The 18,852-nt window shown below is 34.9% G+C and overlaps 3 pseudogenes; 1 reads left to right on the plus strand and 2 right to left on the minus strand.

The window, feature by feature from the left end:
* Positions 1 to 2,118: 2,118 nt before the first annotated feature.
* LOC125419359 (large ribosomal subunit protein uL2cz/uL2cy-like) lies at positions 2,119 to 4,274 on the minus strand (annotated as a pseudogene).
* Positions 4,275 to 4,966: 692 nt separating this feature from the next.
* LOC132804204 (protein Ycf2-like) lies at positions 4,967 to 6,453 on the plus strand (annotated as a pseudogene).
* Positions 6,454 to 17,220: 10,767 nt separating this feature from the next.
* LOC125419604 (NAD(P)H-quinone oxidoreductase subunit 2 A, chloroplastic-like) lies at positions 17,221 to 18,682 on the minus strand (annotated as a pseudogene).
* Positions 18,683 to 18,852: the final 170 nt, after the last annotated feature.

Consider the following 18,852-nt stretch of genomic DNA (forward strand, 5'->3'; position numbering starts at 1 on the left):
GGGTTCTTAATTCTTTTTCTATGAACATATTTTTATAATTATAGACCAATCAGTATTAATTCTTTATTACATTCCTCATTATGAGATGAATCATAGACCTTACATATTGGAGTCATATATCATTGATATTTGTTTTTTTTCGCTCTTTCTCTCATCCTTCCATTTATCTGCATATTTTTTTTCTTTACAACTCAGACTTGGATTAGTTTTTTCTTTTTTGTTGTTTGTTTATGCAAAAAAGATTTCAGTTGCTACATTGATATGACCAATATATCATATCTCGATTGGTTTTTTATATCAAGATAATGCAAAACGATGAGTTGGTTACTAGTTCTATATTAGTTCTATGTTTATATTAGTTCTATAATAGTTATTAGTTCATACTATGGGCTGGTACTTCTTGTTTTTATTTATTTTTTTTATGATTCCTAATCCTAAAAAAACCATTGAGTCACACACTAAGCATAGCAATTATATCATATGATTAATCGATTTTTTATTCAACCTTATAGAATTGTTCATTTTTGTTTTCAGTTAGGAGAAAAAGAATGAAAGAATTTGTCATTTTTTTGTTCTATTATTGGATGGATAGAATAGAACTAAAGATAAGTCAAGTAAAGGCCTATTATTCCTCTTCTATAAATATCTAAATTTTGATGCCTAATACCCCAGAAATAGTTTGAACTGTATAGGAACAATAATGAGTTTTAGCTTGAATGGTTTGTAGAGGAACCTTTCCTTCTCTGATCCATTCGACACGTGCAATTTCTTTTCCATTCATAAGCCCTGCAATTTGTAATTGAATTCCTTTTGTACATGCCTGTTCAGTTAATTCAATAGCTTTTTTTTATTGATTTACAAAATAAAACTCTATTTTTATTAATTCAATAGCTTCAAGAATATTAGGGTTTCCATAAGGGTTTTCAATTCTTGTAATAGAAATGTTGAGTTGTCGGTTCACACAAATAAGTTCTTTTTGTACAGTCATGTGTAATTTTTGCTTCTTCTAGGTTCTATTAATAACTTTGGGAATCCCACATAGATTATGACTTGAATCAAATCAATTTGTTTTTTAATTTCTATACATGAAATTCCCTCGACACTAGAAGATATTTTCATATTTTTTTGTACATAATTCTTGATACCGTTTCATATTTTTTGATCTTCTTTTTGATCCTCCAAATAATTTTTTGGTTGTGCAAACCAAAGAGAATGATGACCTTAGGTTGCACCAAGTCTGAAACCAAGTGGATTTATTTTTTCTCCAATAATCCCCCGCTACTATACATATCATGACATGGCATATCGATGTACTTCATTTTTTTATTCATCCATTTTTTTTAAGCATAATATGGCATATTTTATTTGTATTTTTTATTATAAAAAGTATTTATCATTTAACTTTAAAATTCTTCAAAGATAATTTTGTTCTTTAAATAGTCTGTATAATAATGTACAGCTGTATATTTTATTACAATAGTTATATGACAAGTTGGTCTTTTTATTGGATAACCTTGTCCCCGAGCTCGAGGTTTTAATTTTTTCACAATAATGCCTTCGTTGACTTCTGCTTTACTAATTTTTAACTTTGCTTTGGTGAAACCTCTATTGTGATTAGCATTTTCTGCTGCAGAAGAAACCAATTTTTCTTCTTTCTCATAAGGTTTACCTCTCACTAATGAACAATAAGTATCTATATTCACTTTTTGCATTTATTAAAAAATTATTAACGACGAGATCTATTATCATTTTTTGCATGTCCTTGGAAACTTAGAGTAGCTGAAAATTCTCCCAATTTTATGTCCTACCATATGATCTATTATATACATTGGCAAATGCTCCTTTCCATTATGGATAGCAATAGTATGGCCGATCATTTTCGATATAATGGTAGACACTCGGGACTAAGTGACTATTATTTCTTTTTCTGCTTTTGTGTTAAGCGTATTTTTTTAGTGAACGTGTCACAATTAATTACTCCTATTTTCTTTTTCTTTTTTGTAAGTATAAAGAAAAAAATTCTATTTACTATGGCAATGAAGAATCAAATTATCACTATATTTATTCCTTTTTCTACTTCTTCTTCCAAGTGTAGGATAACCCCAAGGGGTTGTGGGCTTACCTACCCAAACTTTTATGGTTCACCCCAACATTCCCCACTAGGCTGGCTGTTGGTGAGCAATTTTTGGGTATCAAACAGACCTCCCCATAAGGTAATTTTAATGTGGCCGATTTCCCCTCTTTTGTAATCAGTTTCACTACAGCACCTGCTGCCCTAGCTAATTGTCCACCCTTTCCAAGTGTGATTTCTATGTTATGTATGGCCGTGCCTAAGGGCATATCAGTTGAAGTAGATTCTTCTTTTTGACCAATCAAAACCCTTTCCCAAACTGTACAAGCTTTTTCCAAAGCATACGGCTTTTTGGATGTAGATGATGATATCTATACATATGATCTTATATATATCGTATAATTCTTATATATATATCATATAATGAAGTACCACATGAGTGGATATATAGGAATCAAAATCTGCTGAATCACTCATGTTATGATCTTCTACATCCTAGGTTTTTGTTTTGAAGGAAGAAGAAGAGAAGATGTTAGAGTAGGCCACATAAAACTAGACAACACACTAAATCATTTTTGCTTTTCGTTCATTTGTTGCATATATAGATACAAAACTTGTCTCATACATGTGAGGTGTGTGTGGGACCAAATCGAAGTCTTTAAAATTCAAAATTTACACATTTCCCACTCAAAATTATGATACATAACCGTTCAACCACCAGCTTCACATGTGAGTGCATAATTATGACAAGAGTTTGTGAGATTTTGAAATTCAAAAAACTGTCTCCACCTGATCCTGTACTTCTACTTTGACCAGATGGAAGGTTGGGATATCTTCATCCAAATTGCTTGAATTTTGGCATGTGGCATGTTGAAATATCAGGGATGAAATCTGGAGAAGCCCAAGTCAAAATAATTGGGTAGGGCCTCCAATTCATCTCAAACCAGTGGACCATAACTGCTGGAAATCTCAGCAGTTATGCCAACTTGCAACCTATATATATTGGGCTTCCCAAGGCCTTCTTGAGTCATTCTTTTTTTTTTTCATTTACATATCTATTACAACATATCCAAAAATCATAACCTCCATTCTAAAAGCTCAGAGAATGCCAGCCCTAAAAAGGACCCATGTTGTTGGAAACACTGTTTCCAGCACATAGCCATTTTACAAAATAAAATCAATACCCAACAAAGAGACAATTCATAAGCTAAATACAATAAAACTTAGGCATTTAAAAGACATTAAAAGGAACATAAAACATAGACATAAATATTGCATTAGGTCATTCAAAAAAATATTTCTTTTAAAGAAACAAAGAGGGTGCAAACCTTAGTGGATTTTGGTTTGTACAAGGTGGCAAGATTACCACCTTTTCAACACCTTCATCTGGCTTATGTTCTTCATGTCACATTCAGACCGAATGACTCTATGAAATTACGTTGATACTTCCACATATTATGGGTAACGTAGGGGACATCTCTAGTTTTTCCCCCTGGGAATCGTTAGAATTACCACTGCTTAGCTTTCAATTCGCCTCTACTATCAAATGAAATGTGAATAACCCATCCTCATCTCTTTGAAACAAAGGGCTCTTTTGGTTTTGCCGGTGCTTGAAAATTTTTGTCCTCTCCATATTACTATATCTTAAGAGTCAATAATTTTATATGAGGAACTACTGAACTCAATCACTTGCTGCCGTTACTTTTCGATTTTCTGTTGAGGTCTATCCTATAGAGGTACTCAAATTGGATAGGTTTCATCATAAACCTGATTGGTTACTTCCAATTACATAAATCAATAGTTCAAACCGCACTTAAAGGTAGGGCATTTCCCATTTTTATAGGAACTTATGTACCAGAAATAATGTATCTCCAATTATAGCCCCTCTGGGATGTAAAATATATCTTTTCTCACCATCCCCATAGTGTATGAGACAAATGTATGCATTTCAATTAGGATCATATTCTATAGTTACGATTATACCATATATGTCTTTTTTGTTCCATCAAAAATTGATTTTACGGTATAGACGCTTATAACCTCCGCCTTTATGCCTTGCGGTAATGATTCCTCTGGCATTACGACCTTTACCACAACGATGCTACCTATAGATCAAATTATTTCGTGGATTAGATTTCACTTGACTGTCTACGGCTCCTTTGCATGTGCTCGAGGTAGAAGTTTTGTATAAATGTATCGCCATGCTATTAAGTATTTTGATTTAAGTTTTTTTCTTTCTAACAGGTGGAATAGAATAACCTGGTTGAAGCATAATGATCGTACATTATGCATTGTATGTCCCATAAGAGGTCCCAGTCTTCTACACTTTCCCAGGCATCGATGACTATTTATAGCTATTACCTTGGCACCAAAGAACAGTTCGACCAAATGCTTTATTTTTGTCCTAGTTGATCTTGATTCGACATTAGAAGTGTATGGATTTTTCAACAATAACTGAATACTTTTGTCTGTAAATACTGCATGTTTGATTCCATCCATAAATCTATTTTCTTCCCTATGAGTTCTAGTCTTAATAAGAATGCTAGTTCTTATTGTTCATATGTTATGATATGAATATACCACACCAATTTGTTATGTATAGATGATGAGATTCCATTGATACAAAGCCAATTCCAATAGACTTATTTTATTGGAGGGTCCCATTAGCGTGCATCCAGTAGGAATTAAACCTACGAATTTGGCAATCATGAGTTGGGCGCTTTAACCATTCAACCATGGATGCTTAGCGAGGATCCTCGTACATGGTGAATAACCAAATTCCAATTCAAATGAAATCTTGAGGATAAATCAATTAAATTTAGGAGGACTCAATGAAAGGACATCCTGAGACTGAAATCTCGGATTTTCGAATTAAGAGAGATATTGAGATAAATAATGAATTCTCACTATTTCTTAGATTCATGGACCCAAATCAATTCAGTGAGATCTTTCATTCACATTTTTTTCCATCAAGAACATTTTATAAAACTCTTGGACTCCCAAATTTGGAGTATCCTAATTTCACACAATTCACATTTTTAGGGTTCAACAAGAATCGATATTTCATGATCAAGGGTGTAGTATTATTTGTAGTACTGATCCTTATATATTGTATTAATACTCGAAAGATGGTCGAAAGAAAAATTCTCTATTTGATAGGCCTTCTTCCTATACCTATGAATTTCATTGGACCCAGAAATGATACATTGCAAGAATGTTTTGGGTCTTCCAATATCAATAGGTTGATTGTTTTGCTCTTGTAACTTCCAAAAGGCAAAAAGATCTCTGAGAGCTATTTCCTAGATCCGAAAGAGAGTATTAGGCTCTCCCAATAACTAAAAAGTGTATCATGCCCGAATATAGGGTTCGCGGTGGTGGAGGAACTGGATCAGAAAAAAAGGGATTCTAGTTGTAAGATATCTAATGAATCCATCACTGGAATTGAGATCTCATTCAAAGAGAAAGATATCAAATATCTGGAGTTTCTTTTTGTATATTCTATGGATGATCCAATCCACAAGGACCATGATTGGGAATTGTTTGATCGTCTTTCTCTGAGGAAGAGGCCAAACATAATCAACTTGAATTTAGGACAGCTATTCTAAATCTTAGTGAAAAACTGGATTTGTTATCTCATGTTTGCTTTTCGTGAAAAAATACCAATTGAAGTGGAGGGTTTCTTCAAACAGCAAGGAGCTGGGTCAACTATTTAGGCAAATGATATTGAGCATGTTTCCCATCTATCCTCGAGAAACAAGTAGGCTATTTCTTTGCAAAATTGTGCTCAATTTCATATGTGACAATTCCGCCAAGATCTCTTATGTAGTTTAGGGAAGAATCCACACGAATCGGATTTTTTAAGGAGCATATCGAGAGAGAATTGGATTTGGTTAGACAATGTGTGGTTGGTAAAGAAGGATCGATTTTTTAGTAAGGTACGGAATGTATCGTTAAATATTCAATATGATTCTACAAGATCTAGTTTTGTTCAAGTAACAGATTCTAGCCAATTGAAAGGATCTTCGGATCGATCTAGAGATCATTTCGATTTCATTAATAATGAGGATTCAAAATATCACACACTAATCAATCAAAGAGAGATTCAACAACTAAAAGAAAGATCGATTCTTTGGGATCCTTCCTTTCTTCAAACAGAATGAACAGAGATAGAATCAGACCGATTCCCTAAATGCCTTTCTAGATATCCCTCAAAGTCCTGGCTATTCATGGAATGTGAGAAGTTGATGAATAATCATCTACTTCCATAAGAAATCGAAGAATTTCTTAGGAATCCTACAAGCTTCATTCGTTCTTTTTTCTTTGATAGATGGTCAGAGCTTCATTTGGGTTCGAATCCTACTGAAAGGTCCACCAAAGATTAGAAATTGTTGAAGAAAGAACAAGATGTTTCTTTTGTCCTTTCTAGGTGATCAAAAAATAAAGAAATAGTTAATATATTCAAGATAATTACGTATTTACAAAATACCATCTAAATTCATCCTATTTCATCAGATCCGAGATGTGATATGGTTCCGAAGGATGAACTGAATAGTTCCAATAAAATTTAATTCTTGAAAAGAAATCCATTTTTTTATTTATTTCATCTATTCCATGACCAGAATAGGCGAGATACACGTTACACCATGATTATGAATCAGAAGTTCAAAAAATGGCAGATCTATTCACTCTATCAATAACCGAGCTAGATCTGGTGTATCATAAGGGATTTGCCTTTTCTATTGATTCCTACATATGAGATCAAAAACAATTCTTGAATGAGGTATTCAACTTCAGGGATGAATCGAAAAATAAATCTTTATTGGTTATACCTCCTATTTTTTATGAAGAAAATGAATCTTTCAGTCGAATGATAAGAAAAAATGGGTCCGGACCTCCTGCGGGAATGATTTGGAAGATACAAAACCAAAAATAGTGGTATTTGCTAACAACAACATAATGGAGGCAGTCAATCAATATAGATTGATCCAAAATTTAATTCAAATCCAATATAGCACCTATGGGTACATAAGAAATCTATTGAGAAATGTATTGGATCGATTCTTTTTAATGAATAGATCCGATTGCAACTTGGAATTTGGAATTCAAAAGGATCAAATAGGAAATGATACTCTGAATCATAGAACTATAATGAAATATACGATCAACCAACATTTATCAAATTTGAAAAAGAGTAAGAAGAAATGGTTCGATCCTCTTATTTTTATTTCTCGAACCGAGAGATCTATGAATCGGGATCCTAATGCATGTAGATACAAATGGTCCAATGGGAGCAAGAATTTACAGGAACATTTGGAACATTTCATTTCTGAGCATAATAGCCATTTTCATTTTTAAGTAGTGCTCAATCGATTACGTAATAATCAATATTCAATTGATTGGTCTGAGGTTATCAACAAAAAAGATTTGTCTAAGTCACTTCCTTTCTTTTTGTCCAAGTTACTTCTTTTTTTATCAAAGTTTCTTCTCCTTTTGTCTAACTCACTTCCTTTTTTCTTTGTGAGTTTTGGGAATATCCCCATTCATAGGTTTGAGATCCACATTTATGAATTGAAAGGTCCAAATGATCAACTCTGCAATTAGTTGTTAGAATCAATAGGTTTTCAAATCGTTCATTTGAAAAAATGGAAACCTTTCTTATTGGATGATCATGATACTTCCCATAAAGTGAAATTCTTGATCAATGGAGGAACAGTATCACAATTTTTGTTCAATAATATACCAAAGTGGATGATTGTCTAATTTCATACTAGAAATAATTGCAGGAAATATTTTGATAACATGAATTCCTATTTCTTAATGATATCCCATGATCAAGACAATTGTCTGAATCCCATGAAACCATTTCATAGAAATTCATTGATATCTTCTTTTTATAAAGCAAATCGACTTCGATTCTTGAATAATGCACATCACTTCTACTTCTATTGTAACAAAGGATTCCTTTTTTTATGTGGAACAGGCCCGTATCAATAATTATGATTTTACGTACGGACAATTCCTTAATATCTTGTTCATTCGCAACAAAATATTTTCTTTAGGTAGTGGTAAAAAAAATATGTTTTTTTGGAGAGAGATACTATTTCACCATTCGAGTTACAGGTGTCTAACATATTCATAACTAACAATTTCCCACAAAATGGCGACGAAAAGTATAAATTGTACAAATATTTCCATTTTCCAATTCGATCCGATCCATTCATTCATAGAGCTATTTACTCAATTGCAGACATTTTTGGAACACTTCAAACAGAAGGACAAATAGTCAATTTTGAAAGAACTTATTGTCAACATCTTTCAGATATGAATTTGTCTTATTCAAAAGGGAAGAACTTGCATCAGTATCTCAATTGCAATTCAACCATGGGTTTGATTCACAATTCATGTTTTGAGAAATATTTACCATCCGAAAAGAAGAAAAAATGGGGTCTTTATCTCAAGAAATGCCTTGAGAAAGGGCAAATGTATAGAACCTTTCAACAAGATAGTGCTTTTTCAACTCTCTTAAAATGGAATATATTCCAAACATAGGATACAAATATCTAAATTTGATACTTTTAGATACCTTTTCAGACCTTTTGCTGATACTAAGTAGCAGCCAAAAATTTGTATCCATTTTTCATAATATTATGTGTGGATTAGATATATCATGGTGAATTCTTTAGAAAAAACTGTGTCTTCCACAATGGAATCTGATAAGTGAGATTTACATAATCTTTTTATGTCCGAAGAAATGGTTCATCAAAATAATGAGTCACCATTGATATCGACACATATGAGATTGCCAAATGTTCAGGAGTTCCTCTATTCAATCCTTTTCTTTTTTCTTGTTGCTGGTTAACTCGTTCGAACACACCTTCTCTTTGTTTATCTAGCCTATAGTGAGTTACAGACAAAGTTCGAAAGGGTCAAATCTTTGATGATTCCATCATACATGATTGAGTTGCAAAAACTTCTGGATAGGTATCCTACATCTGAATTGAATTCTTTATGGTTAAAGAATCTCTTTCTAGTTGATCTAGAACAATTAGGAGATTCTCTAGAAGAAATACGAGGTTATGCTTCTGGCGGCAATGTGCTATAGGGTGCTGGTCCCGCTTATGGGAATAAATACGTTCTAAGAAGAAATATTTGAACATCAATCTCATCGATAACATCGATTTCATAAGTATCATACCAAATACCATCAATCAAATCGCTGTTTTGAGTAATATGAGACATCTAAGTCATACAAGTAAAGAGATCTATTCATTGATAAGAAAAAGAAAAAACGTGAACAATGATTGGATTGATGATAAAATAGAATCTTGGGTCTCGAACAGTGATTTGATTAATGATAAAGAAAGAGAGTTCTTGGTTTAGTTCTCCACCTCAACGATAGAAAAAAGCATTGATCAAATTCTATTGAGTCTGACTCATAGTGATCGTTTATCAAAGAATGTCTCTGGTTATCAAATGATTGAACAACCGGGAGTAATTTACTTATGATACTTAGTTGACATTCATAAAAATTATCTAATGAGTTATGAGTTCAATACATCCTGTTTAGCCGAAATATGGATATTCCTTGCTCATTATCAGACAATCACTTATTCACAAACCTCCTGTGGAGCTAATAATTTTCATTTCCCATCTCATGGAAAACATTTTTCACTCCACTTAGCCCTATCCCTCTCTAGGAGTATTTTAGTGATAGGTTCTATAGGAACTAGATGATCCTATTTGGTCGAATACCTAGCAACAAACTCCTATGTTCCTTTCATTACAGCATTTCTGAACAAGTTATTGGATAGAAAGGGTTTTCTTATTGATGATAGTGACGATATTGATGATAGTAACCGTGACCTTGCTATGGAGCTGGAGCTTCTAGCTATGATGAATGCGCTAACTATGGATATGATGCCTAAAATGGACCGATTTTGTATCACCTTTCAACTTAAATTAGCAAAAGCGATGTCTCCTTACATAATATGGATTCCAAACATTCATGATCTGGATATGAATGAGTCCAATTACTTATCCCTTAGTCTATTAGTGTAAGATCTCTCTCGGGATTGTGAAAGATGTTCCATAAGAAATATTCTTATTATTGCTTCTATTTATATTCCCCAAAAAGTGAATCCCACTATAATAGCTCTGAATAAATTAAATACATACATTAAGATACGAAGGCTTCTTATTCCACAACAACGAAAGCACTTTTTCACTATTTCATATACTAAGGGAGTTCACTTGGGAAAGAAAATGTTCCATACTAATGGATTCGGGTCCATAACCATGGGTTGCAATGCACGAGATCTTGTAGCACTTACCAATGAGGTCCTATCGATTAGTATTACACAGAAGAAATCAATTATAGACACTAACATAATTAGATCTACTTTTCATCGATAAACTTAGGTTTTACAATATGTTGAATTGGAGGAGCTGCTGCATGTGGCTATTAAATTAGAGCATCAATTCAAGAGGAGGGGTGTAAGATCATGGTTTGGAGTTGTTTCCAACAGTGGAAGGTCCAATTCAAGTGGCTGGAGGAACAATCCCATCTATGAGAGCAAGCCAAAGCTGAAAGTAAAAGAAGAAAGCTCAAATTGGCCAAGGAAGGAGACTAGAACCAAATCTGTCCAAGCACTTAGAGGTGAGATAAAATTAGATCCTAAACCTTCTAGAACTCATGATGTTGTGTGTTTTAAGTGCCCGGGAGGAGGACACATTGATAGCCAATGTCCGAATAGAGGAATCATGGTGTTAAAGGGCAATGACGAGCTAGAATCGAAAAGTGAAGAAAGTGAGGATGAAGCCAAGCAAGAGGAGGAGGACTTGAGGGATGAACCCGAAACCTTGCAAGCATCCAATGCTGAATTAAACTTGCTTTCTAGGAGAGTACTTGCTGCATACAAAGATGAGGATGAAATTCAAAGAGAGAACATCTTCCACACCCGATGTGAAATTCAAGGTAAGATTTGTAGTATGATTATTGACAGTGGAAGTTGTACAAATGTAATTAGTAACATTGTAGTTGATAAATTAGGCTTAATAACTATTAAACATCTAGAACCTTATAGATTACAATGGCTTAATGATGGTGGTGAAATAAAAGTGAATAAACAAGCCAAAGTAAAATTTAATATAGGTAGATATGAGGATGTAGTTTTATGTGATATTGTACCCATGATTGCTGGACATATACTATTAGGTAGGCCATGGCAATTTGATAAAGATGCTACTCATTTTGGTCGAGAAAATAGTATTGTTTTCAGGTTTAAAGGGAAGAAGGTCAAGCTGGAACCATTATCTCCTAAAGAGGTTTACAAAGACCAATTACAAATGCAACAAAGGAGAGAAGCCGAAAAGCTTAAGGAAAAAGCAAGTATGGCACCAACGGCTTCACCATCCTTTCAAGAAGGTAAGAATGAGGTTGTTGATCAAGGTAAGGTTTTTAAGACTCATATTGAGTGGAAAGATCAAGGAAAAATCAAAAGAGAGGGGAAAGAGAGTGGCAAACCCGAGAGCTTGGAGAAGGAAGGGAAATTCGAAGGTTTGCACCAATCCAAGGGGGAAAAAGAAAAAGAAAGAAAAGAAAGGTCAAGTAGCAACTTTTATTTGAGTTTAGGGGATATTAATAAGGTTATTGAGTGTAAGAAACCTTTGCTGGTCATGATTTATAAAGAAAATTATTTTAATGATCAAACTAACTTTGAAGAACTTGAATTGCCAAGTTCAATGATTTCTCTTTTGAAGGAATTTGGAGATGTCTTCCCAAATGAAATTCCAAGTGGACTACCATCCAATCAAGAGGGAAAAGGTGAGCTTGCTATCCAAGGTAAGTCTTCTAATACTCAGGTTGTGTGGAAAGATTTTAATAAAACCAAGAGTGAAATATTTGATGCAAAAGCCGAGAGTGAGGAAGGTGAGATCGCCGTGAGTGAGAAAGGAAAAGGAAGACAAGAAAGGAAAAATATAAATTTTTATCTTAGCTTTGGTGATGTTAATAAAGTAATTATGAATAAGAAATCATTGCTGACCATGAATTTTAAGGACACTTATTTAAAGATGCCTTTATTGCATAGAACTTTATCTGCATTGTTGAGAGCTTTACTTAGTGGCAATTTGAAAATTTAGGAAATATTGTTTGCTAACTTTAAAAAGTGTAATGTTTACCATAATGAGCATGTATTTCTAGATTTTGTTGTAATAGTGTTTGACCCAGGAGAATTGGTTTGGTTGCACTTACGAAAGAAAAGGTTTCCTAAACAAAGAAAGTCAAAGCTCATGCCGCCTATGGATGGACTTTTTCAAGTTTTGGAACCGAATAACAAGAATGCCTACAAGCTTGATTTATCGGGTGAGTATAACATGAGTGCTGCATTTAATGTTGCTGATTTATCTCCTTTTGCTGCAGGTGATGATTTCGATTTGAGGACAAATCCTTTCCAAGAGGAGGGGAATGATGCGAATCCACTCGAGACAGCTCGACCAACAACTCGCTGGGGTGCTGACCCATTACAAATGAAGGTGGGGCCGATCACTAGGGCCCAAGCCAAGAAGTTCAAGGACAATCCTGCTGTCTTCATACAATGAATAAGTCATAGTCAAGAGGGGTTGGCCATATCTAAAGAACAAAGGCATGTTTTACTCATACAAGCAATAGAAGCCAAAACGGGGTCGGGTGACGTTTTTGGTAACAATAAAGAGGCCGGGTTGTATGAATTGGAACCCCATATTTATGGGTTTAATTTATATGGAGGATGAGTCATAGAAACCAGCCAAAGCAGCTTCAAAGCCGACCAACAAGGAGGTTTGCGCACAAGGAGAAGGAAAGGCCGGATTTGCTGTATTCTTCGCGGGCTTTACTGTATTTTACTGTATTAGCCTTTTCTCTTACTTCCAAGCAAGGGCAACGTGAGGAAATTCACAATAAGCTTATTTGGCATCCTACAAAGCATATTGAAGCTGATTTGGAGCTCACTTGGGTCAAAGAATTGGTCAAAGTCAATGTAGTCAAAAAGCTAGTATTTTAGTTTCCTAATTTTATTCTACTTTTTGTTTTAGGAAACTACCATTATTTTTAGTTTCTATTTATTTATTTTCTGGACAAATAAGATTAGGAAAGTTATTATTTTATTATTTTCTTTATAAATTAATTAATTCCTAATTCAAAATAAAGGAATTAATTAATCCAAATTAGATTAGGAAAAGGAAAGTTTCGGCCAAGGTAGAATTCTTCATTGAGTGGCCGGTTTTTCCTAGGGTTTTTAGGGTTTATTTTGTTTCTTTCAAAGCCTATTTAAAGGCTTATTTTTCATTAATAATATAACTTTAAAACTTTGATTTGATTAAGAAAATACTTGTGAGATTAATTATCTCTTTGTTCTTTAAGAACACCTAAAACACCATTAGAGAATTGGTTGTTTTAGCTTGACTTATCAATAGGTTTTCCATCCCCTATTGTGGCGTCTACATTATACCAAGGTTTCTAACCACAGGTTGGTTAGGGGTTGAGGTCCATTCCATTAGAACTTGAACTTAATTAAAGATCCGGGCTAATATAATACGGGTTTAGGAGCAGGTCGTCCTAGGTTCGTATCAGTTAGAGACATGCCATTGGTGGAGAAGCAAGAACATGTGTGTGAAGCGTGTCAAAAAGGAAAGCATACTAGGCTAGCATTTCAATCTTGATCTTGGAGATCAAAGGAGAAGCTAGGACTTATACATTCGGATATTTGTGGTCCTATGAATGTTCCATCCTTAAATGGCAGCAAGTATTTCATAACATTCATTGATGATTACTCAAGAATGTGTTGGGTGTATTTCCTTGAAAGAAAATCACAAGCTTTGGAGAAGTTTGTAGAATTTATGAAGTTAGTGCAAAATCAATCCGGTTGCACTATAAAGGTGTTAAGGACGGACAATGGTGGAGAATACACAAGTGAGGCTTTCAAACAACTTTGTAAGGATCATGGTATAGTTCATCAATTCACTACACCATACACACCACAACAAAATGGTGTATGTGAAAGGAAGAACCGTACCATCATGGAGATGGCTAGATGTTTGTTGTTTGAAAGTGGCTTGTCAAAGAAGTTTTGGGCCGAAGGAGTTAATACATCCATCTACATCCAAAATAGGCTTTACTCAAAGTCTTTGAGGAGTAAAACCCCATTTGAGCTTTGGTTTGGATATAAGCCTTCTCTTGATCATCTAAGGGTATTTGGAAGCATTTGTTACATCCTAGTACCACAAGAGAAGAGAGGAAAGCTTGATGAAAGATCACAAGTTGGTGTTTTGGTTGGCTATAGTGATGTGACCAAGGGATATAGAGTGTACAACTTGGAAACCAAGAAACTTGTGATAAGTAGAGATGTGAAAGTTGATGAGGAAGCTAAATGGGTTTGTAGTAAGGAGGAGTTGGCTAGTATGGATGAAGACAATCGCCTTGAAGCTCATGATAACGATGAGGAACAAGGAAATCATGAAGGTGCTGCCCATGATGATGAATATAATGAGAATGAGCTAGAAATCTCCATAGAGGCTAATTTGGAGATTGGTGATGGTGTGAGAGGCACAAGACCTCTTAATGAGATTTATGAAAGGTGTAATGTGGCATTGAGTGATCCAATCAATGTCCATGAGGCTATAGCAAGAAAAAAGTGGAGACAAGCCATGCAAGATGAAATTGATGTGATAAACAAGAATGACACTTGGAGCTTGGTAACAAAACCGAAGGGAAATAATGCTATTGGGGTGAAGTGGATCTTTAGGACCAAGTACAATCTAGATGGGTCCATAAATAAGCACAAGGCAAGGCTTGTTGTCAAAGAATATGCACAACAAGCCGGTGTGGATTATGGAGAGACTTTTGCACCGGTTGCAAGGATGGAAACCATAAGACTTCTCCTTGCAATTTCGGCACAAAAGTCTTGGAAAGTATATCACCTTGATGTGAAGTCAGCCTTCTTGAATGGAATATTGAAGGAAGAGGTCTATGTTATGCAACCCGAAGGTTTTGTGAAGAAAGGAAGTGAAGAGAAGGTATACAAGCTACACAAGGCCTTGTATGGCCTTAAACAAGCTCCTAGGGCATGGTATGCCAAGATAGATGGTTTTTTGACAAAGCATGGATTTAGGAGGAGTCCTAATGAGCCTACATTGTATATTAGGACTCATGGTTGCATGGTGTTGGTGTCTCTTTATGTTGATGACCTCCTAGTGACCGGTGGTAATGAGAAAGAAGTGAGCAATTTCAAAAGTGAGCTAGAATTGAACTTTGAGATGTCTAGCCTTGGAGAGATGAAATACTTTCTTGGAATTGAAGTTGTCCAATCATCCAAGGGCATCTTCATATCTCAAGAAAGCTATGTGAAAGAGTTGCTCAAGAAGTTTGACATGGAAGATTGTAATAGCGTTGCCACACCTATGAATGAAGGCACTAAGTTGGTGAAGGATGATGATTCTCCAAAAGTAAATCCTTCCATCTATAGAAGTTTAATTGGTAGCCTTTTATATGTATGCTCTACTAGACCGGATATCATGTTTAGTGTGGCTGTTTTGTCTAGATTTATGCATAGTCCATCACAAAATCATCTTAGTTGTGCAAAAAGAATCCTAAGGTATTTGAAAGGTACTAGTGATTTTGGTATATGGTACAAGGATGGCATGAATGAAGCTTTGCTTGGTTATAGTGATAGTGATTGGGCTGGTTCTTTGGATGATAGCAAGAGCACATCAGGCTCATGGAATTCCAAGAAGCAACAAACCGTTGCACAAAGCACCGCGAAAGCCGAGTATATTGCTTGCTCAAGTTGTGCTAATCAAGGTGTTTGGCTTAGGAAATTATTGGAGGACTTGAGCTTGAAGCAAGAGGAAGCCATGGTAATATTGTGTGACAATACTTCAGCAATAGCAATTGCACAAAATCCAGTCCAACATGGGAGGACCAAGCATATACCGGTCAAGTATCATTCCTTAAGGGAATTTGAAGCAAGTGGTGAAGTGAAGTTGGAGTATGTGACTTTCGAGGAGAACTTGGCGGATATCTTCACCAAGCCATTGGGAAAGAAGAGATTTGAGATATTGAGAGGACTTCTCAACGTCTCATACAAAATTGCCAAGGAGGAGTGTTGAAGTGTGGCAATTTTGCCACTTGATGGTGCATGTCATCGGCTAGCATGCACACCTTGGTATCAAATCCTTTCCTTTTATGAGTTTATATTTTTTTGTATATTGTTAATTGATGCAAGGTATATTTTGATAATGTTTTGTGCCTAATTTATGTATGCAAAAGTATAGGCAAAATTATGCACAAAAGAGTAGGAATGTTATGCTTGAAATGCCTATGGTGCTGGATTCATAATTTCCAGCAACATAGTTCCACTATTTATCTTATATCTCAGGTTGCAAATGGATGTTTGGGCTGAAATTTTGAGGGATGTCTACAGACATATATAGAAGACTATGTTTCAAATTTCAGGTCCAAATGACATGGGAAAGTCCATTTTCTATTCCAAACAGATTGCTATATCTGATGGGCCCAGTATGCAGAGTATGGGTCAGCTTTGGAGCTGTTTGGCGCATGATCCGGTTCCAGAACTTTCCTAGCTCTTGGAACAATATTTATTGATGACCAAGGATGCTTCAAACCAAGTTTCATAAGCAGATACAAAGGGGAACTAAGTAGGTGAAGCTAGTTTGGTTGTTTACCCAAACTAGTTAAACAATAGGAACTTAGTTCAAACCATGTGCCACTTTTTACTATATTTGGAGTAGACATGTTGCAGCTGGTTTTTGACTCTTTTGTGTATGAAAAGTTAGGTGTTGACCATTTTACTTTTTAAATTTCAAATACTTTACTCATTTTGTAAGCTCACATGCTTGGCATGTGTGAACTAGTTGTAATTTCAAGTTTATATTGTAAAATGAATGAAATGGCTACACATCCAAGCCTTATTTTCAAAAGCCAACGTGTTCCTCTTCTTCTTATCTCTTCTTCAACACCTTAGAACACTTTAGGAACCCTAAAAACCAGAAAACACCATAACCAAAACCTAAAAACACAACTCACACACAACCATTCCCAAGAGCATCACCAAAAGCTTGCTTGTTGCTAACACTTCAAGCTAGCTTGCTCTTGGTCATAACCTTCTCACCCCAACAATAATTACATATCCAATTTGACCTATGGACCAATACGCAAGCATATGTTTCATGCTTGTTTGAGTAATAGCAATGAGATTCCCCAATATCATGCTAAGAATAGCTAGGATTTCTAGAAGAAGATGTCATTCGTTTGATGAGAAATAAAAAGGAATATCGAAATTTCGAATGGTTGAAGCTGAACCAGCTATTTTCGAACTAACAAAAAGAAAAGCCACAACTGGAGTGCGAGAGCCAGAGTCAAAAAAAGGATTCCTCACTTCTTTCTCTCATTTAAAATCTTCCATGAGACTTTCATCTCACACGGCTCCTAAGTGATAAAAGAAAGAAGAACTCATCTTAGGGTGATCATTTTGTCGACGGATGCTCCTATTACACTCGTAGTCTTTGAAGGATGAGAACCAACTACGTAGCATCTACATCAAGAATTCAAGTATTGTATACATCATTAGTCTGATCCTTTGTAGGAACTACCCATAATAACGAACTTGCAAAATGAATCTCTTTATGATAAAGAGATTCATTGTTCCTAACCCTACTTCACCTTAATTGTTATTTGAATAAGTAAAAGTTATGTCTTGGTCCGAGTGGGGATAGCATTTCTCTTCTGCATGTCCATGGAGTTTTGAAAAATCCAAACATCACAGGGATAGATAGAGAGGTAGGAATTTATTGAACGAACCGCACTCCTTCGTATATGTTAGGAGTCCATTGATGAGAAGGGGCTGAGAAAAGCTTGAAACCAATTCCTATGAAGGTGAATGTAAGTGAAATTGAAAATCCTAGGGAGTTATAGATTTATGTATTGATAACTTCATTCACTATTTCTTAAAGCTGGATCTCTCCCTCAGATGAACCATATAGCCAAGAGAAACCATGAACCAGAATAGAAAAGCTTGCCCCACCCAGGAGTAAATATTTCGTAGTAGCCTCATGAGACTATACATCTTTCTTGGTATATCCAAATAATAGGTAGAAGCATAAACTGAAACATTTTAGAGCTACAAAGATAGTTACTAAATCGTTAGCATCGCATAAAAACATTCCTCCTAGAGTAGCTATTAATACGAATAATAGAAACTCTGTCATAGCCATTTCTGTACATTCAATGTATGCTACGGATAGAGGAATACATAAAGTTGAACATAGTAAAATAAGAAATTGAAAGATTTCGTTGAAACTGTTTGTTTAGAAATTTCCCAAAAAGTTAATCATAGGTTCTTTTCTCCATCGGAACAATAGGGCCATTATGCTCATTACTAACCAAGGTATATCTTTTTTATCAGAGGTTAAATCGATCATCAGAAGAAGAATTAGGCCAAAAATTAGGATACATTCTGGGAAAATAAAACTTCCATCACAGAGAAGCAAACGAAAGGCTTTCATAAAAATTCTCATAGAATCGAGAATGAGGTTTTCATTCTGTACATGCCAGATCATGAATTAGTAATTGCATCCAATCTCCAAAAAATCCCAATTGTTTCAAACTTTTTAAAATGGAATTTTTACGGAATCCCCATGAATAGGATCAAACCTTATTCCATGGTATTTACATGAGATTCCTCTTTCTTATTCTTAAAAAAGTCCCCGAGAGGGCATAGTTGATCCAT

The sequence above is a fragment of the Ziziphus jujuba genome, chromosome 6 (genome assembly GCF_031755915.1).
Source record: "Ziziphus jujuba cultivar Dongzao chromosome 6, ASM3175591v1".
Taxonomy (NCBI): Eukaryota; Viridiplantae; Streptophyta; class Magnoliopsida; order Rosales; family Rhamnaceae; genus Ziziphus; species Ziziphus jujuba.